The sequence below is a fragment of the Herpailurus yagouaroundi genome, unplaced genomic scaffold (assembly GCF_014898765.1).
Source record: "Herpailurus yagouaroundi ecotype Mexico unplaced genomic scaffold, PumYag 140, whole genome shotgun sequence".
Classification (NCBI taxonomy): Eukaryota; Metazoa; Chordata; class Mammalia; order Carnivora; family Felidae; genus Herpailurus; species Herpailurus yagouaroundi.
In genome coordinates this window covers 4,002,070-4,026,303 of record NW_024412395.1, presented here as the reverse complement: position 1 = coordinate 4,026,303, position 24,234 = coordinate 4,002,070, and the positions used below count along the sequence as shown (strand labels likewise).

General features: G+C 41.4%; 1 long non-coding RNA gene across 2 annotated transcripts; it reads right to left on the bottom strand.

The window, feature by feature from the left end:
- Positions 1-650: 650 nt before the first annotated feature.
- Positions 651-21,048, bottom strand: LOC121030216 (uncharacterized). Of its 2 annotated transcripts, XR_005790115.1 has the most exons (4): positions 20,719-21,048; positions 19,649-19,711; positions 7,003-7,139; positions 651-1,158 (listed from the first exon to the last, which is right to left on the bottom strand). It is a non-coding gene; the product is annotated as an uncharacterized LOC121030216 (long non-coding RNA). The 2 variants fall into 2 exon arrangements; XR_005790116.1 differs by lacking the exon at positions 651-1,158 and having other exon boundaries at positions 6,925-7,139.
- Between the last annotated feature and the right edge of the window lie 3,186 nt (positions 21,049-24,234).

Genomic DNA, 24,234 nt, shown 5'->3' with positions numbered 1-24,234 from the left:
AATGATAGAAATATATGCTTAGAAAAAAAATGGAAAGGAAACTCACTAAAATGTTACCAAGTAGATTATTTCCAGGTGGTGAAATTATGGGAGATTTTTCTTTTATTCTTTAAACCTTGCTTTATGTTACAAATATTTTTAAGCACATGTAGCCCTATACTTTAGTCCAATTTTCTCTCATGAGGTATTTTGAAGAATGAAAGTGTGAATCCTGGACCTCACTGCACCCCACCCCCTTCTCTTACACAGGACAAATTCTGATGCTCCAAGGTCTGGGGTCTCTCCCTGTCAGGGTCATGAAAGATTTATGTATTTGAGGTCCAAAAGTGAAGTTTCTAGACACCCTGATAAATCTGTATCCTGCCTTATTTAAGAAACCCAGGGGGCACCTCGATGGCTCAGTCAGTTAAGCATCCAACTCTTGATCTTGGCAGGTCATGATCTCACTGTTCATGAGTTTGAGCCCTGCATTGGGATCTGTGCTGACAGTGCGGAGCCTGCTTGGGATTCTCTCTCTCCCTCTTTTTGCCCCCCACCCCGCTCGTGCTCTCTCTCTCAAAATAAAGAAACATTAAAAACAACAACAACAAAGAAAGAAATCTAGGCCCAATAGACCAGGTGGTTAAGCAAGTGGGGGGGGGGGGGTACAGAGAGAGGCAGAAGGGAAGGAGGTGGGTGATTGAGGGGAGGGGATGGGTTAGATTTCCCCAAAGAATTTGGGAGCTTCTGAAAGAGCAGAGACTCACATACCACTTGACTGCAGGATCCCCAGAGGGTCAAACCTCTGAGAAATGCAGCTTCTCAGGCCAGTGTGCACTGGGCACTGACTGTGAGGCTCGTGCTTGGTATGCCCTGGATGGTGGAGGCAAGAAACAGTGTGCATGGTGGAGGTAGCTCAGAAGAGGGAGGTTCTTCGGCTGCAGCAAGGCTGAGTTGCTCATAGGAGTTCCTAGACAAAAACAGGGACCTCCAGTAGTGACGAAGGGTACACATCTCCAACAGCCTGATTTAGTTCAATGTACAAAAATAAAACAAAATAATGGTTTCTGTATCTGAAGGTCTGCCGCATACGTGGAACTGGGTGCTATTTGGAGTGTTGATTGCTTGCTGGTTGTTTTCTGCTGCTTTCTCTGGTGGAATCAGCCTCAGGAATCTTAGCTGCAAAAGACGTAGAAACAATACATTAGGCGGGCGCCTGAGTGGCTCAGTGGGTTGAGCAGCCGACTTCGACTCAGGTCATGATCTCGCGGTCGGTGAGTTTGAGCCCCGCGTTGGGCGCGTCGGGCTCTGTGCTGACAGCTCGGAGCCTGTTTCGGATTCTGTGTCTCCCTCTCTCTGACCCTCCCCCGTTCATGCTCTGTCTCTCTCTGTCTCAAAAATAAATAAACGTTAAAAAAAAAAAGAAAAGAAAAAGAAACAATACCTTAGGCCTGAAAGTCACCTTGGAAAGCGGCCAGTCACTTGGCTTTCAAACTATCCTCTGCAGAGCTTCTTCAAGCCCACTGCCAAAGCCAGGAGCCAGAGGACTGGGAAGCCAGGGCTCCCCTCCATACACCAGGTTCCCCTCAATTCGACCAGAGTAATCCTGCTTTTACTTTCACTTAATACATTTCCTGGAGTCCATTCACCACAAGTCTGAGTGTCTTTCCCATGCAGGGGAAACACTGGTCCCAGCCTCCCATCTCACTGAGACCCAGAAGGGAAAATTTATCTCTTGCCTTGGGGACATACAGCAGAAGCTGAACTAGAACCCAAGGGCAGGAGACATAGGCGTGTGCTTCCGTGCAAAGGGATCACCTTGGCTGTTTCTGCAATGCTACAATTCAAACCCCTCTGTATCTCTCCAGGCTCAGGAGCAAAGTCACTAGCAAAGAGAAATGCATTTGGACAGATATCTGCAAACAAAGTTATGTTCAAAGAAGAGTAAAGCTCTGCGTTTGTGACAGAGTGATCAGAAGAAACACATTAGGCCCTTCAAGTACCCAAGCCCACTGGTTCCTTGCAGACTAGCGAGGGCAGACTCCCCCGGAGATGCTTGAGAGAGCCAGTGGTGGATCCATTCACTGGCTTTTCACCCTCTATTCCTGACCCCCAGTATGCCAAGGATGGGGAGCTAAAAATGCCACCCTCCAGATACCTTAGCATCTAGGGCTCCAGACATGGCCAAGTTCCACCAGTCAGATGTACTACCACAAACTGGTTTGAACCTGAAGCCTGTGAGCAGAGAGGGAAAACATGAGGCGCCCATTTGGCTGGGGTATTAGAGCCAGCAGCTGTAGTGGTAGCTTCTTTCTTTTCTATCGAAATGTAGTTAACATGCCATATTATATTAGTTTCAAGGGTACAGCATTGTGATTCAAAATTTATATACATTACAAAGTGGTGGCCACAATAAACCCAGCTACAGTTAGTCACCACGCAAAAGTGTTAGTTTTGTGAACTATATTGCCTGTGTTACACATTGCATCCTTGTGTCATTGATTTTATAACCGGAAGTTTGTCCCTTTCAATGCCCTTCTATTTCACCTTCTGGCAACCACTAGGCTGTTCTCTGTATCTATGAGTCTGTCTCTGTTTGGTTTTGTTTGCTTTGTTTTTTATATTCCACCATGAAATCACATACCATGAAATCTTACAGTATTTGTCTTTCTCTGTCTGAGCTATTTCACTTAGTATAATACCCTGTAGGTCTATCTGTGTTGCTGCCAATGGCAAGATTTCGTTCCGTTTTGTGGCTAATATTCCAGTGTGTGTGTGTGTGTGTGTGTGTGTGTGTGTGTGTGTGTAAAACCTCTTCCTTTTCCATTCATCCACCAATGGACACTTGATCTCCTTCCATAGGCTGGCTATTGTTTTAATGATACAATAAACATAGGGGCACATGTATCTCTTTGAATCAGTGTCTTTGTATTCTTCGGGTGAATACCCAGTAGCGTGATTGCTGGGTCATAGGGCAGTTCTATTTCTAACTTTTTGAGGAACTTCCATACTGTTTTCCAGAGTGGCTGCACCAGTCAACACTATGCAATGGCACATTCTTAGTTCACTGAGTGGTCTCCCAATTGAACAATGTTTGCAACAGTGGGGTGGTGGGCCCCCACAGCATTCTGCAGCAGCAGCCACAGCCTTTTCCATCTTGACGGAGTGACCCTGGACATGGGAAGTTTTCCTAGGACATGACTTAGAGTCTTAACTATTTTGTAAGCACCCAAACCCCTTCTCAAAAACCATTTCTGCTAATGCCAGCTAGGTGGATTCCACTGTCTGTGGCTTAATGCTTATCGAACTTTGGCATCTTTACCAATCCAATAAGTGAAAACAAAATGTATTCATTATAGTTTTAATTTAATCTTCTCTTAACTTGAGTGAAGTTGAAAGTCTTTTTCCGGAGGCGCCTGGCTGGCTCAGTTGGTAGAGCGTGTGACTCAGGGTCATGAGTTCAAGCCCCACGTTGGGTGTGGAGCCTACTCAAAATTCTTAAAAAATAATAATAAAACATAAAGTAAACAAATACCTTTAAAAGAAGTATCTTTCTGGGGCACCTGGGTGGCGCAGTCGGTTAAGCGTCCGACTTCAGCCAGGTCACGATCTCGCGGTCCGTGAGTTCGAGCCCCGCATCAGTCTCTGGGCTGATGGCTCAGAGCCTGGAGCCTGTTTCCGATTCTGTGTCTCCCTCTCTCTCTGCTCCTCCCCCATTCATGCTCTGTCTCTCTCTGTCCCAAAAATAAATAAACGTTGAAAAAAAAATTAAAAAAAAAAAAGTATCTTTCTGTGTTTAAGAGGCATTTGTATTTCCCTTTCTGAGAACAATCTGCTCTTTTTTGAGAGGTATGACCCCATTTGTCATACTTATTCTCCCACACTTATTTCTTCCATTAGTTTTATAGTTTTACTTTTCATATTTAGGCCTTTACCACATCTGAATTGCCCTACCATATATGGGTCAAGGTAGGTACCCAGTTTTCCCAATACTATCTGCCTGTTGATTTATGTGTATCTTTCATCACATATCTTATATGCATGGATTTGTTGCTGAACCATCTCTACTCTGTCCCAGGTCTATTTGCCTGTTTGTATGCCAATGATTATGTGATATGTGATTATAATAATGTTGCTACCTCTTCATAAATAGTAGGATAAATCCCCCTCCTTGCTTTTTTCCCCAAAATCCTCTTAAACATTTTTGAATATTCATTCTTCTCTATAAATTTAAGAATAATTCTGTTGAAGTCCTCAGAATATCAAGCTAGATTTTTTTGTTGGAATTGTATTAAATTAACAGAATAATAGGATAGTAACACCTTCATGAAGTGATTCAATCATGATATTTATTCAGATGTTTTATGTCTTTTAATTAACTTTTACATTTTTCTCCATTAATATTTTGTGTAATTTCTGTCAATTTCTACATAATTTATAGTCTTTATAATATTTTGAATATATTATTTTATATTGTATATTTTATGGTTATTGATGTTGAAGGTAAATTCTATTGATTTTTGTAAATTGACCTTGTATCTAGAAACCCCAATGACTACTCAAAATAGATTTAATTTTTCTCTGTTGACGGTGTTGTGTTTCCTATGTAGAAAATTATCTACACAGAGAGTTTTACCCTCTCCTTCCAGCTCTTATAACTTTTGTTCTTTTTCCACTTGGATAGTATTTTTGAGAACTTTAATACTGTGTAAAATCTGGCATCAAGAGAGGGCATCCATAATTTCTTCTTGATTCTAAAGAGAATGTATCTAAAATTTTTGCTTTAAGCAAATTTTGATGTTTGCTGTTGGTTTTGGTTTGTAAACTCTATCAAGTTAAGGAAATCTCTTTGTAAGTCTTCTTTTCTAAAACATTTTCCATTGTTAAATTGTTGCTGACTTTCCAGAATGGCTAAATTGAACAACACAACAAGGCACAGCAAGTATTGACAAGGATGTGGCTGGCTGATGCCGGGAGCGTAGACTGTGGTTGGCTGATGCTGGGAGTGTAGATTGGTACAAACATGTATCAGACACTGTCAGTGCTCCTCCCAGATCCCCTCCATCCCTTGTCTGTGCTTTCCAAGCTTCACTGTTTTGCCCCCAATTGCCCACACCTGCAACTCTTTGTAAGCGGATGGGTCTTATGTTACTGAGATCACTTAGCTCACATGGACAGAGAGCCAGAAATGCTCCCATGGCAGCCATTAGGCCAACAAATGGTACAGGAGTGTGAAAGTCCAGCAAACCTGCCTCAGGTTGGGACAACTCAGAGGCATATTTTATACTCACAAGGTCTTTTGTGGAGTCAGTGACACTCTGTTCCACAGAACTTTGCTTTAAATCATGCCCTTGCTTGGGCTCTTCCCCTTTTCTGTCCTACCTACTCCACTACTTTCCTCATTTCTCCTGAGAGCACATCCTTAATAAATCATACATACATAAATACTCATCCCAGGGTCTGCTTCCGACCTTTACCTTACTTCCAACCTAAGACAATCACCTTAGAAAACTGTTTAGCCAAGTTGAATATATACATTTCCTATGATTGCAATCCCACTCCAAGGTACATACAGAAGGAATACATACATAAGGGGGCATCTGTGTGGCTTAGTCAGTTAAGCATCCAACTTTGGTTCAAGTCATGATCTTGAAGTTCATGAGTTCCAGCCCCACGACGGGCTGTCTGCTATCAGCACAGAGGCTGCTTAAGATCCTCTGCCCCCCCCCTTTCAAAATAAATAAAAATCAAAAAAGAAATACATACATAAATTTAACAATAATCATGTATGAAAATATTCATGGCACCATTATTATTAATAACCCCAAAGTGAACACAACCCACATGTTTATCAAATTATTTGACTGGATAAATAAAATGCCTCATATTCACATAATGAAATACTACACATCAGTAAGAATGAATAAACTACAACTGAATTCAACAATATGGATGGAACTTACAGCCCTCAAATTGGGAAAGAAGTCCAACACAAAGGAGGACAGAAACTGTGATTTCATACTGGGCAACCAGACAAAACTAATCTGTGAAGCCAACTTTGTTGTTGTTGTTGTTGTTGTTGTTGTTTTTCACATGGCTACTGAGTTGTCTCAGTACCATTTACTGGATAATATGTCTTTGACGATTTGAAGTCAGGACAGTGGTTGCCCTTGTCCAGGGTGTAGGGGTCACACTGAGGGTTATGGGTGCTGGTTGCATGGATGGTTTCAGTTTATGAACATTAATTGAGCTATCCACTTGTGATTTGTATACTTTTCTGTAAGTATATTATTCATCCTTACATTTAAAAAATTAGATAATAATGAAGTGTTAAATTTTATGAAATTTTTGTCTGCATATATTGACATAATTAAATTGAGAGATTTTCTTTTAACGTTGGACCATTTTCACCACACTCTGGAGATAAACCTTTGAGCATATTGAATGAACTTGTTAATTCAAGTTGGATTTGGTTAAGATTTCTCTCTATTCTAAAAGGTGAAATAAATCTACATTTTTTTTGTTCTGTTCTCATACAGTTTGGGAACTGTGGCTAAACTATGAGCTTGGCAACTTGATATTATTTTCTACTTTCTGGGATAACTGGAATAAGATACGAAACATCTCTTCATTGATAGTTTATGGGAATTCACAAATTATCTGGATTTGGGTCTTTTTGGAGGTAGGGACTATTTAACTATCCTGTCTATTTATCTAGTGTCTATTGAAATGTTACAGCTTTCCACCTCTTCTTCTTTCAATTATAATATTTTGTAACTTTTTTAAAATGGGTCCTTTTTTTCAGGATGTTCAAGTTTATTAGCATAGTTTCTTCTTTTAATTTCATGGTTTTATTTTACTTTTTTGTTTAAAACTCTCACCCACCTGGAATTTATTTTGAGGTAGAGTGAAATTGTGGTTCAAAAAAAGAAAAAAGAAAGAAAATGAAATTGTGGTTCTAGTTTTGGGTGTTTTTTTTCCACATGGCTACCCAGTGGTCCCCACATCATTTATCAATAGCACCTCTTCTCCTCAGGGAAGCTGAGTGATGTCAGCGGGATGGCTGTGAGTGGCAGCTGCATTGTTCACTGGTAACATCAATGAAGTAAGAAGTACTGGAACAGACAGTGAAGAGGTGAACCCCCTTGCCATTTCCTCCACTGAGAAGATAAAACAAAAGAAGAAACAAATATCCAGATAAGCATGCCCAGACAGACCCCTGCTAGTCTGTCTCCAATGGCAGGGACCCAGTGGGAACTAGTCAGATAGAATCAATCACACAGCATGGAGCTCAAATGAGGCCTATATTGTGGTACTTAGAATATGATGTTGTCAGAATAGAGCCAGAATCTCTCTGCTTTCTCCCTCTATATTTTACTCTGCAATGTCATAGTAAATGATCAATTTCCCCCAAGTCTGAAAGTGTTTGTGACTTAATTTGCAGGGTCTCTGTCTTTCAGCTATGTCAGAGAGAATCTCCAAAGCTCCAGATAGGAGGGGGCTCACCTTCCACAGCATCAGAGAAATAATAGATCCCATCTCCAAGGATCTCCCTGACTCCCTGACAGGAGCCTCAGTAATACCCCCAGCCACCACCTGCAACTTGGACAGACTAGGACATACAGTGGAACCTATATAATACAAATCCCAAACATAAATGCCTCAATTGTTTTTTTAGAATATTCATAGTAAGATAAGGAATAGAAGGGAAAAGGTCATTAACCCTTCATAAAGCTACTTTCACCCCACCCCACATACATGTCTCCATTTATGAAGTACTTAGCTAGGAAGTATACTCCTTCCAGTGTTCATCAAGAGGAAAGAAGAGAGAAAGTAAACCTCTCATAATGTGATGAATATTCTTTCTCTTTAGTCTGACTAAACCATTTTAGGCTACATGAGCAACCCCACTAGACCAATAACAGTCCTCAAAGAATCCCACGTATGATTGGCTTAATCCTGGCTTCCTAAGCCAATCGCTAGCAATCAGGATGGGACCATCATGATTGGGCCACTCTTACCTGGGTCCAGTTTTGGGTGCTGGTTACTGAGAGAAACCAAGGAAACTTAGGTTCCTCAACCAAAGGATATATCAGAATGACTGAATATATGTTGAGAAAACAACTGATAGTGTTCATGACAGAATTTTCTTTTACTCTCTAATTTTTTAACTCATAGTAAGATATACATAACATAAAAATTTTCATTTTAACTGTTTTTAAGTGTAGAGTTCAAAGGCATTAATTACATTCACAATGTTGTGCAACCATCTGCAGTATGTATTTCCAAGCCTTTTTCCTCATCCCAAACATAAACTCTGTGACCATTAAGCAATAACTTAATTTCCCATTTTCCCCTACCTCCAGCCCCTGGTAACTTCTAATCTACTTTCTGTCTCTATGGATTTTCCTTTACAAGATATTTCACATAAATGGAATCATACAGTATCTGTCCTTTTTTTTTTTTTTTTTTTTTTTTTTGGTCTGGCTTATTTTACTCAGCATAATGTTTTCAAAATTCATCTGTGTTATACCATGCATTAAAACTTCCTTTTTATGGCTAAAAATTATTCCACTATATGTATATACAACATTTAACTTATCCATTCATCTTTTGATGGGCACTTGCATTGTTTCTACATTTTGGCTATTGTGAATAATGCTGTAATAAACACTGGCATACAAAAACTGTAGGAGTTCCTGTTTTCAATTCTTGGGGTATATATCTAGAACCAGAAATATTGGGTCATAGAGTAATTCTATGTTTAGTTTTTTGGGGAACTTCCAAACTATTTTCCACAGAGACTGCACCATCTTATAGTCCCACCAGCAGTGTATAAGGGTTCCAGTTTTTTCCATATCCTCACCAACATTTGTTATTTTCCCTTTTTAAAAAAAATTATAGTCAGCCTAATGGATATGAAGTGGTCCCTCTCTGTGGTTTGATTTGCATTCCCCTAGAGACTAATGATGTTGAGCAGCTTTTCCTATAATAAGATATACTTATTGACCACGTGTATATCTTCTTTGAAGAAATGTCTAAGTCCTTTATCCATTTTCCCAACTGCTCTTCCAAATAACTAGAGTCATTTGTCTTGTTGTTCAGACCTTTATCAGATAAAGGATTTGCAAATATTTTCTCCTATTTTTGTGGGGTTTTGCTTCACTTTCTTGATAAATATCCCTTGATGTACTGTCACAGACTTTGAGTCTGGAGTTCTGTCTTGTCCAGCGAGAGAATGGATGCAGAATTGAATATGAGAGAGGCTAATGTCTGGGAGGAGACAAGAGCCCTGAGTAAGGGTCCTTGCTCCATATTTATTAGGATCAGAAGGCTTTCAAACGTGATGGATGTGCAGAAAGAGATAATAAAACAGTGATCATTGATTCATGTGTGTGAGAGAAAGGGGGTTTCAAAGGCATGAGGTGTTAGGGGTTAGGGTCAAGACAAATCAAAGACCCAGTGCCGAGCAAACGGCTGTTTATTGCAGGCACCAGACACCGTGTCTGTTTATCTTAACTTTTCTAGGGGCTAAGACAAATAGAGAATGATACTTCAGGATTAACAAGATATTTTTCTTGCTAATTAACTCTGGACATGTTTGCCCTGCTGCAAGGGCTTTCGGCTTCTACCTGCTCTCAGACGTTTTCATCCTGTGGAAGCGGCTTTCTGCTCTATGCTTTGTTCTATGCTGGGGGTGTTTTCGCCCTATGGTTCTGCCTCTACCTGTTCTCCAACGCTTTCATCCTGTGGAAGCAACTTTCCGCTCTATGCTTTGTTCTACACTGGGGGCGCTTTCACCTGAGGTGGCTTTCTGCCCTAAGCCTTGTTAACCCATTGGTGCAAGCTCAGGGAATTCTTAAACTTATTCCCCACAATGCACAAATATTTTTGTTACAAAGGTCAATTTATTTTTTTTTTCTCTTGTTACCCATGCTGTCTTAGTGTCCTTTCATTTCAACCTGAAGGATTCCCTTTGGCATTTTCTGTAGGGTGGGTCCAGTGGTAACAAACTTCTTCAGTTGTTGTTTCTCTGGGAATATCTTAATTTCTCCCTCATTTTTCAAGGACAGTTTTGTTGGATATAGAATTCTCAAATAACAGGTTGTTTTCTTTCAGCACCTTAAATATGTCATCCCACTCCTTTTGTTTTCAATGATTTTTCATGAGAAATTGGTTGTTAGTCTTATAGAAGATCCTTGTGTATAATGAGTCACTTCTCTCTCACTGCTTTCATGATTGTCTCTTTGACTTTCAATAGTTCTATTACAATGTGTCTCAGTGTTGGTCTCTTTCTTATTTTTATCCTATTTGGAGTTTGTTGAGCTTCTTGGATGTGTAGCTTTATGTCTTTCATAAAACTTGGGAAGATTTTTGCTCATTACTTCTTCAACTATTTTTTGTTTCTTTCTCTATGTCTTTTCCTTCTGGGACTTTCAAAATACCTATATTGGTCCCCCTAATAGAGTTGCATATATCACTTAAGTTCTGTCATATTTCTTTCTGCTCCTTAGACTTGATAATTGCAAATTTCCTATATTCAAGTTCATAGATACTTTTTTCCTACTGTTGAACCCCTTAGTTTATTTTTCTTTTCAGTTGTACTTTTAACCTCCAGAAATTGTTTCTTTAATCATTCTTATCTCTTTATTGATATTATCATTTTTCATACTTTATTTCTTAATGCCCTTTTTCTTTGTCCATGTTCTTCTTTTGTTTTTTAAGTATATTTAAGATTGTTGTTTTAAAGTTTTTGTCTAATAAGTCCAATGCTAAGTTTTCCTCAGGGAATGTTTCTTTCTACTCATTTTATTTCTTTGTAGGGCCCTTTGTTACTATGTCTTTGTAGGCCTTGTAACTTTGTTGTTGACAACTGGACATTTGAGTATTATAAAATCGTAACTCTGGAAATGAGATTCTCTCTCTACCTCAAAATGTGTTTATTTTTCTTGATTGTTGAAGCCTATAGTCATTTATTTAATGATTTAACAATTTTTTTCATAGACTGTTTTCTTTGTTGTGTGTGGTTACTGAAGTCTTTGTTTCCTAGCTTGTGGTCACCTAATGTTGACATATATTTTCTTGAATTCCACTTGATTGATGTAAGTTTTTTACTGTTTTTCCAGAGTTTTTACAACATTAGTTCTGACAATTTTTGCTTGTTTTTCAGTTTTTGTGTGGGGAGACAAGGGCTTGGAGCTGGCTACTCCTCCATTTTTATGATGTCCAACTCAAAAGAATTATTTTGAAGATCAACTCCAGAGTTACTTTTGAGTAGTGTCTTAGTAGAACCAAGAGTGAGTAAGTACTAAAGAACCAGTAATTTAACTGAACTCAAATTGAGGGCAGTAAGAGCAGTGGGGATTGTTTAATCTGCTTTGTGCAAGACACTCTCCTGAGTGACTCAGACTTTGTTTCTGAATGTGTGAGGGAAATAAGGATGTGTAGAAGGTCCTGAGAGTTCCTGGAACATAAGACATTTCTAATGATATGAGTATTTAATATATTTAATTACCATCATTTATTATTACTATTGTTATCATCTGACTCTTGAAGTTGTCATTGACTCAACAACCACATTTTTCTCCTGCAAAGGCAGGGTAGTTGAGACTCGGGGTTAGAAGGAGGTAGAACTACAAATAAGTCCTAGTCTTTCATTTATTAACTCTGTGATCCTGGTTAGGACAAAAATCTCTCTGTTCTCAATTTCCTCATCAAAAATAGTGGGAATAATTATACACAGTACCTCAATGGGCTATAGTAAGGATTAAATGAGCAGGACTGAGCACCCCCATAAACGTTATGATTGATATTATTGCCCTTTTCAAGGACTTGGGCTCAATCCTCAAAATGGTAACAGGCTTCCCTCTCACTTTTTCAAGTACAGGTCTCACTGTTCTCTGCCTCTACCTATCCTAGCCTCTCTAAGCAGCTCTCAGTCTTAACCAATCCTGACCTGGGACTTCATTCCTGGTGGATGTTTCTGTGTCCAGTCCTCTTTGCCCCTCAATATACCTGAACACCAAAAGACAAGCCCTCCATCTCCTCAAGGGGCCCCTCTCCAACCTCCCTTCCACATGTCCACCCTGAATTTTTCTTCTTTGCTGTGGAGGATTAAGCCAACTATTGCTCACCATTTATCAGCACTTCTCCTTCATGTTGCCCAAGAGGACACAGTTGAGGGTAAAGTGGGAGAAAGATAGAATTTTTTTAAGTAATTTATTTTCCGTATGGCTCTTGGTTTTCTTAATCCCTCCAAATTCCTTCCTGGCACACCCAGTCCCTTTCTGGATTTTGAATTTCAAAAATCTATAGGCTCTGAAGGGAAGAGAAAGTGTTCAGGTTGTATTCAATATATTTAGGAATACCCAGGAGGACATGGAACAGGGTTTTCTACCCCTTACTCCTCAAACTGAGGAAACATTTCCTACTGTAGGGGGAAGGGTTAAGAATTGACATTTTGGAAGTCTCTATGAAAGGAAACCTGCTTCCTCTGGGTGGAAAATAACAGACCCCTTAGCTAGGATTTATATCATCAAGAGTTAGGCAGATAATCTGTCTCTTTTCCTAAGCATAGCCCCAAGATAAGTAAGAGAAAAAAGGTCATGTGTTTGTTTAGAGTAACAAAGCAGGTCTGAAATGATTCTGGAAACCACAAAGGATGACTTAGCAGTGGCCTCTGTGGACTGACCACTGAGGGCCAAATGGAACGAAAGGCATATCAATAGGAGCTGCCATGAGAATTTAGCACTGAGACCTTTAACTCCCAAACTTATAACACAACAAAGTAAGTCCAAACCCAAGGAAAATGGAGGAAGACCAATTTGACTGAAATCAAATATGTACATTCCTGGCAAAATGGAGACATGAAATGAAAATTAAGTCACAGAAACAATGTGGAATTTCTGTCTTTCTTGAGGTTGAGCTGCTACATGAGCATCTACAGAAAGGCTTGTGCCTATGACTTTGTTTTCATGATGAAAAAAGTTACATGGCTAGCTGGCAAGAAGAAGGAGCAGCTTCCAGAACCAGAAATACTAGCTGAAAGGTTGATCTGACAGAAACTCCCATACTTTCACTCACCTACAGAGCCCCCATTGGGCAATTTCCAACTGGAAGCAGAGGGTAAGAGAAACTGTATAATGCAATCCATTCAGGTCAGCCACTTAGCACTGAAAGCATGGTGAAGAAAGGTAAAGAATGCATCTGGAGAGCAAAGGCAAGATGTCCAGAACACTATGTGATAATACTGTTGTCAGAATCAACAACTGGAAAGATTGTTTTCTTGATCTGGCCTTCCTCCGGGCGCTGGCGAGAGATAAGCACAAGAGGAGGAAGAATATGGAGGCTACTTTGGTCCATAAAGTTACCACTCAGAAGGATCATTTTTAGAATCCTTCATCCAAGGTGGAGAGATTAAGGATAGAGCTAGGAAATGGACTCAAATCTTAGAAAATATATTGTGGATCACACCAAAAGAGTAAGATTGATAACAGTGGCAGGTGAGAAGATGAAGTAAAGGAGTCAGGTATCAGAACAGCAAAAAAAATAAATAAATAATAAATAATAATAACTCTAAAAAGTCTTGGATTCCCATTGATTTCACCATCTCTGTGAGGGTAGGTTTGAATAGGTGCCAAACATATCCAGATCATTATGTTTCTCATAGAAGCTACACCCATGTGAAAAAAAAAAAAAAAAAAAAAAACTAGAGAACTGCACTGGGGGTATCTTCAGGGACTTCTTAGGATCCATCCAGGTATGCAGACCAGATCAGAGTTGGAGAGCCATGTCAAGGAATGTTGAGTTGGGTTAAGTTGCAATTGACTAGTTGACATGATATTATGCAATTTAGTTAAATGTTTGTTTATTTCTAATTTGTGATTTTATTTTTGGAGCCAATATTTTTTTTCCAAATCTCAAATGTTTTCTTAGGACTTTGAAAAGCTCAGACAAGGATAGTGAATGGAAATCCCTGAGCAACAGCTGTGTGGGTGGCCTGAAGCAACTTGTCCAGCTGGAAATTTGAGGGTGGTGGGTTCCAACAGAGAAGCTGCCAAGAGCTAATAGAGCACCTAATTGCCAGACCCGATTGAGAGAGACTTTTAGGTAGCTCATAGATATGGGAAGAGTTATTCACAGGTAGAAGAAAACTAATCAGTTTCTTAAAGTCAATAATCAACTAGTAGAAAAGTTAAACACTACACAAGAAATGGAATGTATAGCACGCAAGTAACATCAGCTATGAACAACACGTACATGATCATGGTAATGTAAACGTTGAATACTGATTTAACCAAAAATTATCATTTAACTGATTGAATGGTGGGAGAAGGGAGGTGATATAGGCCCTGATGTTTGAGTACTAAAAGCTTATCTTCCATAGTGGGGAATAAATAGATACTAGATAAATTAAATAAGGAACCACAGGGTCAGGCATATTATTTTAAAATATGGAGGCTAACATCAGAAGAAACTCAGGAGCTGCATCTGCCAAGCACAGGCTAATATTTAGCTTGTGAATAACAGGAGGTAAAAGGAGGTGTCCATGTGTGGGTCCCCAAACCTGGCCAGGTGGGAAGAAGCCATAAGGTGGCAAGCCCTAGACACTGTAAGTTTCCTGTTCTTTCATCAGCCTCCTCCTTGACTAGCTTTACAGAATATTTATTGCAGTTGCTTTTCTTTCTGGCAAACATATTTTCAATGGACATCTAGAAAGTTAAAGTGGAAATCTCAACATAAACCAGAATAGTATATGCTTTCTCTCACATCTTCATTCTCTATCCCACCTTCCGTGGAAGGAAAGAGACAGTCACTCACAGACCCTGAACAACAGAGCTCTGCCACCTTCAACTCAGACTTTCGATGTCACCGTGGTGAGTGCTGAGGTATACTTTCCAGGTACCTCCGGGCCTAGGTGCAGAGGAGCATTTTCTCTTGGGGGGCTCACGGCTGAGATCCTCTTGAGGTATAGGCAAAGGATGCTGCCTTACCTGAGGTTATCCGCATCCCCCTCCCCCCAGGAGAGAGCCCACATCCAGTGACTTGGGATACAAAGCCCCAGCCTCCTTTTCCCAGTTGGGGGCATCTCTAAAGGACCAGCCCAACTTCGGAGCAGCCCTTGGGATCAGCTAAGGCCTTTGCTGGGACTGAATTTAGATGAACTCTCCGTCCAGTCATGCTCTCCTGCACACGTGTTGTTCCCGAGAGCACCATGCAATAAACCTACATGCGGATCTCCTTCTCAAAGTCTGTTTCCATGGAACCCAGCCTAAGGAGGCACCTTCAGGGTCTCTTTCATTCCACCTGCCAGAAGGGAAAAGGGCATGAAGGGATACGGGGGGAGTCTTGGATGCCGAATCTAGAGGCAATAGACATGACTTCCATTGCTTAGAACCCAATCACATGGCCATACTTAATATCTGTGGAGGTGGGAAAATGCAGTCCAGCAGTGTCTCCCAAGAATTAGTGAGCACTTATCTGTCTCTGCCATTTGTACCTCCCTTCTCTCTCTCTCTCTCTCTCTCTCTCTCTCTCTCTTTCTCAGGAAAAACTCATCTGCAGCATCTGAAGAATTAAAATTTGAGGCACTTAGGCATGAGTCTTCATGGGAGAAGAGACACATGTTGTCAGCATCAGGATCCCTGGACTTTTTTCTCTTATTAAGAACCCCTTCTGTCTTCTACTAAGGACCATTATATTCAGTCTGTAATTAAATCTTGGGTGCTTCTTCTGCCTTCAGAAGAATTTTTTTTTTTTTCAGAAGAAGCCAAGTGAACTTGGAGGACTGTAGAAAAGATTAATAGAAAGTTAATCTCTATTCCAAAGGTCATAAATTCCAATGTTTTGAAGAACTAAAGGGAACCGTGTGACCTGGTCCTTTCTACCTAGAGTTGGCAGAGCCCAACGGATCAATAAAGTAAAGAAGACATTACCAGCAGCCACCCTGATCCCTCAAGGCACAGGGTCAGTTCAGAGAGAAGACTGTATACGTGCTGAGGGGTCCTCAACATGAGCCACAGAAAAGAGACCAGGCACTGAGCAAGTTCATCTCCCCAGAACTGGGACCCAGCAAGTTTTGTTACATAATGAGAGATTGTTTTGTTTTGACTATAACTAAAAGCATTTTCCAAAACATAAGAGAGCTGGGACTCTTTCATGGAGATCCTCCAAGCCCTGGGGAAGGGTCTAAGACCAGAGGAGAATTCAGGTGGATCTAGGTGCCCTGGGCATCCCCCTCCCCTGTCCAGGGACAGTCCACCACCTGTCAGCCAAGAAGACTCAGTGCCAATGAACAGCAAGCGTTCACTGTCCACCCACTAGTGCTGAAGGTAAGCATAACTGGCCAGCCTCTGAGAAGTGGCTATAATCCCAGATAAAGATGCTACTTGCCCCTTTAAAGCCCCAGTGCATGTAGTTGGAGAAGTGGCTTCAGAAGACCAGAGCCCGGTGCCCTCCTGTAACTCCCCTGGGACACAAACTTAACATCATTTTGGGTAGCAGTGACAGTGAGGGTGTTTCTTTTCTTATTTCTTCCTTTGCTCCTGGCCCCATGCCCTCATTCACCTGCCCTTGTCCCACAGTGGCTAGAGGCGGAGGGTTCCTGTTCTGTGTCTGCCTCCCTCTTGCTCTCTCCCATTGTGCTCACCTTCTCTCCTTCTGCCCAGCTCTCCCTTGCTACTCAGTGCCCTACCATGTGCCTCCTGGCTGTGCACAAGCTGGCCTTTCTTCAGTCACCCTGATACCCTGATGGGAGTGGGGATAGCTCATCTTCTTAAAAGTCTGACACTATGTAGCTTTTCCCTCTTTCGTTAGTTTCCTCTGGAATTTTTTTCTCTGTGTTCTGACACTTCTTCTCTTCTCTTCTTCTCCTTGGCTCTTTGCTTTTCTTCTTTTTTTGTCACACAGACCCACTGCTGTGTGTCCATGTCTGTGTTTCCTCCCTGTAACCCATACTCAAAGAAGGAAAGTGGGGCAAATCCTCCTCTGGAGGTAACAAGATTCAAAAACAAAACAAAACAAAAAAGAGACAGCTTCCACACACACACACCACATGACAAGACTAGAACTCACACTTGGACACTTAACCACTCTTTGGAAGCAACTATATTAAACTTTTGCTGTTTTTGTACATTTTAGGCATTTGAAAGATTTCCCAAGACTTTGAAGGATAAGCACACAATTTGACCTTGAAATGGGACACCCAACTCATGTGTTACCTTCCACTCGACTCAGAATACCTTTTGAAATGACCTATGGCTCCAACCTAGCATGTCCTGAGAGAAGAAGGAGCTCATGCACACCCCAGAGCATGCTACATTCTCCAAACGAATCAGATCATTCCTCACCTCAGTCCCATGGAATGAGAAGAAAATATACTTTCACTTTGTTTTGTTTATGACATGACGTCCAATCTATTGAGTTCCAATTTCTAACTCCCCTTCCCTATCACTGGAGAGAGAGTTATGATCCAAGCTGATATGAGGAAATGGGAGCCCACTGGTTCCAACCTGCTGTCAAATCTCAAGTGATTGAAAGAGAGGACACCTGGCATTTTTAAGATGCATTTCTATCCATCTCTCTTTTGGTCCTACAACAGCACTGTCCTATGAGTACAGGAAACTGAGCTGTCTGATTATCCAGTGAGGCCACACCCAGGGGGTTATGCAGACTTGACTGGCTTCTTCAGGGATTATATTCTGCTCAAGGCTGCAGCCATCCACCAGCCCTGGAAAAGCAGCCAGTCATGGGACAAGTCATGATTTTACCTGGCAGGTGAAGCCCCCATAAGTCTGAGAAGCCAAGCTGGCCCACCCCAGAGCTAACAAGTAGACTGAGGTTCCTCCATGGCCTGGGCCACCTGCCCCTCCAGCCCTTTTCTCTCATGTTCCTTTGATCCTAACCAATCCCAAAGTGATCTTATGGGGAAAAAATGCATTTACATCCAAGAAAACAGAAGCCACAAAGAAACAAACAAACATCTGATACAGTGAGGCTGCCTTTCTGGAAAGGGCAAAGGTTCTAGTAAAACCTACACCCATATTCTCAGCCATAAGTAAAAATAATCTCTATTTTACAGAAGAGGAAACTGAGACTCAAAGTGGTAAAGTGTCTTTCCCAAGGTTACACAGCAGTTAGCACAGAGCCAGGTTTAGTGCTCATTCTTCTTTAGCCCTCCCCTCAGCTCTCTCCACACCAACTGCAATAAATGATAACATTATCCCTAAAGACGTACAGCATGCAAATAAATCCTTGAGATTAAGCTTTGTGATTTAGGGATGAGATGATACAGAAAATAGTGATTTTCTTTCCCAGTAATGCTTAGTCTAGAGGTTTTTTGGAAGATATTCTTGTTTTATGAATGAGGGGGCATGGTGCTACAAGGGTGACATAGAAAACGATACTTAAATACTTAAATGGAATATCTACTATGTGCTCGTTACTAGAACGTATATTTATCTATGTTGTCTTAATAATCACGAGGACACTATGAAGTAAGGGTATACATTTATTATATGGAAAACCAAGGTTCTGAACATTTAATGTACTTTCCAAGGTCCAATCACTTACACCAATGCCCTTTCCATGGCACAGCCACTATCACTCCACTAGAAAGCACAGGACATATAGCAGGTACAGTGCAGGGGTTTCCCAGACCTGCAGATGGACCTTGGCTCCCCCACAGAGCCCCATCGCCACCCAGCCATGGAAGATTCCTTGAGGCCACACCTCCCTGGTCCGAATGCATCCCACTTGCCTTTACATCTGCCTCCATGAGCCTGCTCCTTATGACCTCCAATGCCAGAAAGTCTTCCACTGGATTGTAAGGACCACAAGGCAGGGTCATATATGCTTCAATTACTAATACAGCCCATAATAAGCACAGACCCTGCCCAGAGGAGGCACTCAATATGCATTTGATGAGAGGAGGAAAGAGCAGAGTGTGAGCAGAACAGGAACCCTGCTTATCCCTTCCATCTAGACTTTGAGAGATCAAGATTTCCCAGAAGGGATAGAACAGTTCACCAAATCCTAGTTCCATGAGTTATTCCTTGGATTTATAAGAGAAGCCAGCTAAGAACCTGATTTTAAAAGCATTGTTTGCCCATCAAGAAGTGAATTCATAGGAATTTGACACCTAAGAGGCAGACTGAAGTGTCAACGAACCCAGGAATGATCATGACCAACTGGTGGAGGGGAGAACCAAAGGGTTGTTATGTTAACGGGAACCAAAGGCTATTGGGTTCATACCCCAGTTCTGTCACCAGTGTGTTGTGTGATCTTAACCAAGACACCTAATTGACTAGGAAATTTTTGGTCTCAAATAATAGAAAATTCATATTGGCCTACTAAGAGGAATTTATGATTCACGTGTATGAAGAAATATAGAGTTAATTGGGGCACTTTGGTCAGGAATATAGCTACTCTTCTCTGCCTATCTGGTTCTTCTGGGTCAAACTTATTCCTGAGGTTTGCTTATGGAAGCAAAATGGTTGTGGCAATCTCAAGCCTCACCTTGCCTACAACACAGTCTATGGAAAGACACTGAAAATGTGTCCAAGAATTCATGGTGACACACTGGGAAATTCATTCTGACCAGACTCTTGGGTCACAAGTTCATGCATGAACCAGAGCAGTCACTGAGACAGAATGTGCTGATCAGCCTTACCTAGGCTGCAGTTTCCTCCCACACCACAGAAAACACGTGGATCACCACTGGAAATCTGGAGCCCTTGGGAAGAGAAAAAGAGAAGGACGCTGGAGAAGCTACCCACAGAAGTCCAACAGTCCTAGGTCTCTGGGAATGTTATTTCAATTGTTGAATATAAAACATAATAATAACTCTCAACGTATCACATGGGGCTCGTGTGATCTCAAGTGAGATAATGAGCAAATACACTTTTTAAAGTCTAAAGCTCTGTACCTTTATCTTTCACAATTTACAGACTCTTGAGATTCTGATAAATATATAAAACATTTATTCCAGCAAAAAAGAAAAGAACAAATACACAAACTTTTAAATGTAATTTCAGAAGCCCACTTCTGGGCCATGCCGGGGAAGCTCAATGAAGACCTGTTTGCTCCATGCCCATTCTTTCCCATGGACTTAACATAAAACCTGGGTGCCAGGATTTATCAATGCAATCCCATTTAATCCTGATGACAACCCTATGAGGGTGGTGCCATCATGTCCATTGTATGAATAAACTGAGGCTCAGAGACACTAAGTGACTTGACCATGGTCATAAAACTAATGAGTTGTGGAACTAAGACTAGAACCAGGTCTCCTGATTCAACTCTAATGCATTATCATGGCACTCACTTGGAATGCCTTTCCTCTCTGCTTCCTCTATACAAATTCTACCTGTCCTTGTGGCAGCTCAGAGCTCTCTCTTCTAAGAAGCCCTAATCACATTACAATTCATCTTACATGAATTATCTTCACCTGGTTGTGTCCTGCTTCACCAGAAATTTGGGAAGGACCCTAAAGGCAAAGCCTTGGCTCACCCCACCTCCCGCCCAGGCCATCCTCACAAGATAGTTCTGTTGGATCATTAATGGGTCAGCCTCAGGTGCTGAGTGAGCTTCTGCCTGACAAAGAAAGGCCACCCAAGGATGCCCCTTCCTTTTGGCATGACAATTGTCAACAGTGGCATAAGAGCCACAGTTCCTAGACATATGTGGGAGCACTAAACACCCGAAGCTGGAGAGAAGAGCCCTGCAGCACTAGGAACTCACATTGGCCTTCAGTGCAGGCCCTTCTCCTCTTCCCCTGTGGTCTCCCAGGGACTTGAGCTGTATGCTGAGACTCGCCATGCATCTCTATTTTCACGGTGACCTTGGCTATCCCACCCCAACACATTTCCCTTGAAGGGAACTGGCAGTGACTCTCATCATCACTCTTGGGTGTGTTTAGTAAGCCTCTACTCATGTCAGCCACTGCTACTGAGCACCTGCTCTGAACAGGCTCAAGCATGTTCTCATTGTTTTCTCACAATGACCCGGAGAGAGAAGATGACATTTCTTCTGATGGTGAGGACTTAGAGAGCCGCCCACAGTCACACAAGAAGTCTGTCAGGTCCCAGAGCCTTTGCTGACCTTTATACCTCCTTGCTCTGTGCACACAAACATCTAAGCACTCTCTCTAACTCATGGCTTCTGCCACAGTGAGTCTGCATTAACGTCATCACTGGTGGTTCTGGGCAGAGACGGGGACCCTAGAGGTTCCTTCCTAGCCAGCCCAGCATGGGTGCACACCACCACCTGACAAAGAGTTGTGATGAGATGCCACTTCCATCTCCAGCCTCCTACCATAAATATTCTGCATGTTCCCATGGCACAGTCCAGCTCTAGCAGGATTTCTGGTCCTGTCCTATTAACCACTCATAGACAGCCTGCCATTGCAGCTAACCTTCCTTGTAAGTTCCTTGAGGACAAGAAAGGTGCCGTTCCCCCCTCTTATCCCAAAGCAAAGCATCCATCTTTGGCCACACAGAACACGTGCAAGTTTCTATGGTGAGAATCAAAGTAGAAAGCAGTTGCACAATTGCAGCCCAAAGCCTGTTCCTGGGCAGACACCTCTTCTGTGTTGGTCCTCTGGCTTGTTTCCCCTCCACACATGAGGCAATCTCAGGTTTATCCATCTCCCCCACACCTTCCCTGGCTGCTGGATGCACGTAGGGAACGGCAACAGCACTTGCCAACTGAATAGAGGAATCCTAGTGCCCCGCAGCACTTTCTAATCATTCCCAGAGCCTGCGGCTGATGAGCTCTGAGAGAGGCTGGCAGTGGGCCTGCTTAATGACCATGGGCAGAGCATCCCAGCAGGCCCTGGTTCCCCATGGCCCCAGGGTATGAAGCCAGCCTGCATTTGTTAATAAGGACACAATCTCCTCCCAGTGGGAGTCATGCTGGCAGAGTTCAAACCTCTAGAGCATCTTGTACAAAATGCCATTTTCCCTACAAATCGAATTAGCATCTTATTTTTGTCTTACTACTCTAAAGTCTTATCCTTCCTGCCCTCAACTGTCCTTCCCCACCCAAACCACACATACTTCCTAATCAACAGCTGCCTCTGGGTGTTATCCCCAACACTGGTTTTCTTCATTAGGTCCATAAATATGTCAGTCAAAAAGGACACACTTGAATGGGCTCCCACCAGCCAAAGATGAGGCAGTCCAAGCACCATAAAAGATAAAGTCTGTAATGGATTAAAATCTATTAAATACAGAAAATTCGTGAGTGTAAACACATCTATAACTGAATGTAGGGTATATGGGAACTCTGTACCGTCTTTGTAACTGTTTTATAAATCTAAAATTATTCTAAAATAAAACATTTATTTAAAAAGAGACAAGTCAGACACAAAAGGCCACATGTTATATGCTTCTATTTCTATGAAATGTGCAGAATAGACAGATCACACTGAGGGAAAGCAGATTAGTGGATGCCTGGGGCTGGCAGGAGTGGGGAACAGGGAGGGAGTGCTTACTAAGGACAGCGTTTCCATTTGGAATGAAGGAGTTCTGGAACTAAATAGTAATGAGGGTTTCACAACACTGTGAATTTACTAAATGTTGCTGGATTGTACTTTACAATGGTTAAAATGGTACGTTTTATGTCATGCATATTACCACAATAAAAACAGAAGAATGTTTGAGTGCATTCTGAATGTACAACAGAAGGTAAAAATATGTATTAGAATAATAGTAGTTATTTAATTTCAAGATGGCAGATATTCATGGGAAGGAATACAGAAAAAACAAGATGAAGCCATGTAACTTAAGCTATACGTATTCATTCATTCATACATGCAAAAAATGTTTACTGAATGTCTGCCATGTGTCAGTCACTGTTATTTTTTTTTTAATATTTATTTATTTTTGAGACAGAGAGAGATAGTGTGAGTGGGGGAGGGGCAGAGAGAGAGAGAGGGAGACACAGAATCCGAAGCAGGCTCCAGGCTCTGAGTTGTCAGCACAGAGCCCGATGCGGCACTTGAACTCCCCAGCCTCGAACACACCAGCCATGAGATCATGACCTGAGCCCAAGTCCGACAACATTTAACCCACTGAGCCACCCAGGCACCCTGTCGTCACTATTCTCAGGGATGGGATACATCTGTGAAAAGGAAACATAACTAGCCTTGTGTTGTATCTATAAATTTATTATGTGTGTCCTGGAACCAATATGGCTACATATTATCAAATATGTGTCTTCATGGCTGGCACGTACATCTTTTATGTTTTTATGAAGGTACTGTAATAAGTTATATGACAAGATTGCCCCATTTAATCATCATCAACCTTATGAAGTAGATTTTAATCCCCCTCCACAGATGAGTCATAGATGATGCTTTCAGAGGGGTTGCAACTTGCACAGTCACACAGCTAACAAGTGGCAGAGCCTGGCTCACAGACAAATAAGGAAGTCCTTATATAAGAATGTTTCTAGCAGGATATATTTGGTCTGATTAGGTTGCTCTTTACAAATAAACTTGGGATTATGGATTTATGGGATGCAGCTGACTGAACAAGACACAGTCATAAAGGCTCTCAGCCTAAGAGAATAATGAAGAATAAACATGAAGAAGTCCAAAATCTAAGTGGCTTTCTTTGTGCTAACTTGTACTGCACACATCATTAGATCTCATCTGTTACTTGGAAACATGTTCCAGTTCAGAAAAAGGGACTTTTTTCTTTTTTCTTTCTTTCTGAAGCTGCACTTGATGGCTCAGATCTCAGATCTCTGGAAGATATCAGTTCTATAGTGCTATGTCTGTATCTACTGTTTCCTTGTATCCTACCTAAAAATTAGTAAATTTCAGTGTTATTAAGATTTTTTAAATCTGATTTTATGATATTTAGCAAACAAATAAGCAAAAACCCCTCATTGGTCCTTGTAGGAGGTTGCTAGGGAATAAACTCATTTTTCTAAAAATTGATAAAGGGCAAAAATCGAGCATTTTTCTGTCCCTTCTGCACAAACGGCATTTCAGAGTAAATAATATTTCATAAGGAAAATCTCTCTTTATTAAAGAACTCCAGCTAGTAAAAGCAAAATGATCGAGAGAATTTTAAAAGCACCATTTTGCAAGCCCTAATAAAATAATGGATCTGAGTAATGACAGTGGATGGGTGCTAAAATCATTAGGTAGAAAGCAGACAAGGGGCATTATCAAAGATGAATAAGGCTGAAAACACAGATCCACCCAGCAGGAAACGTAGGACAACAAGACACCTTGAGCCACCTGAC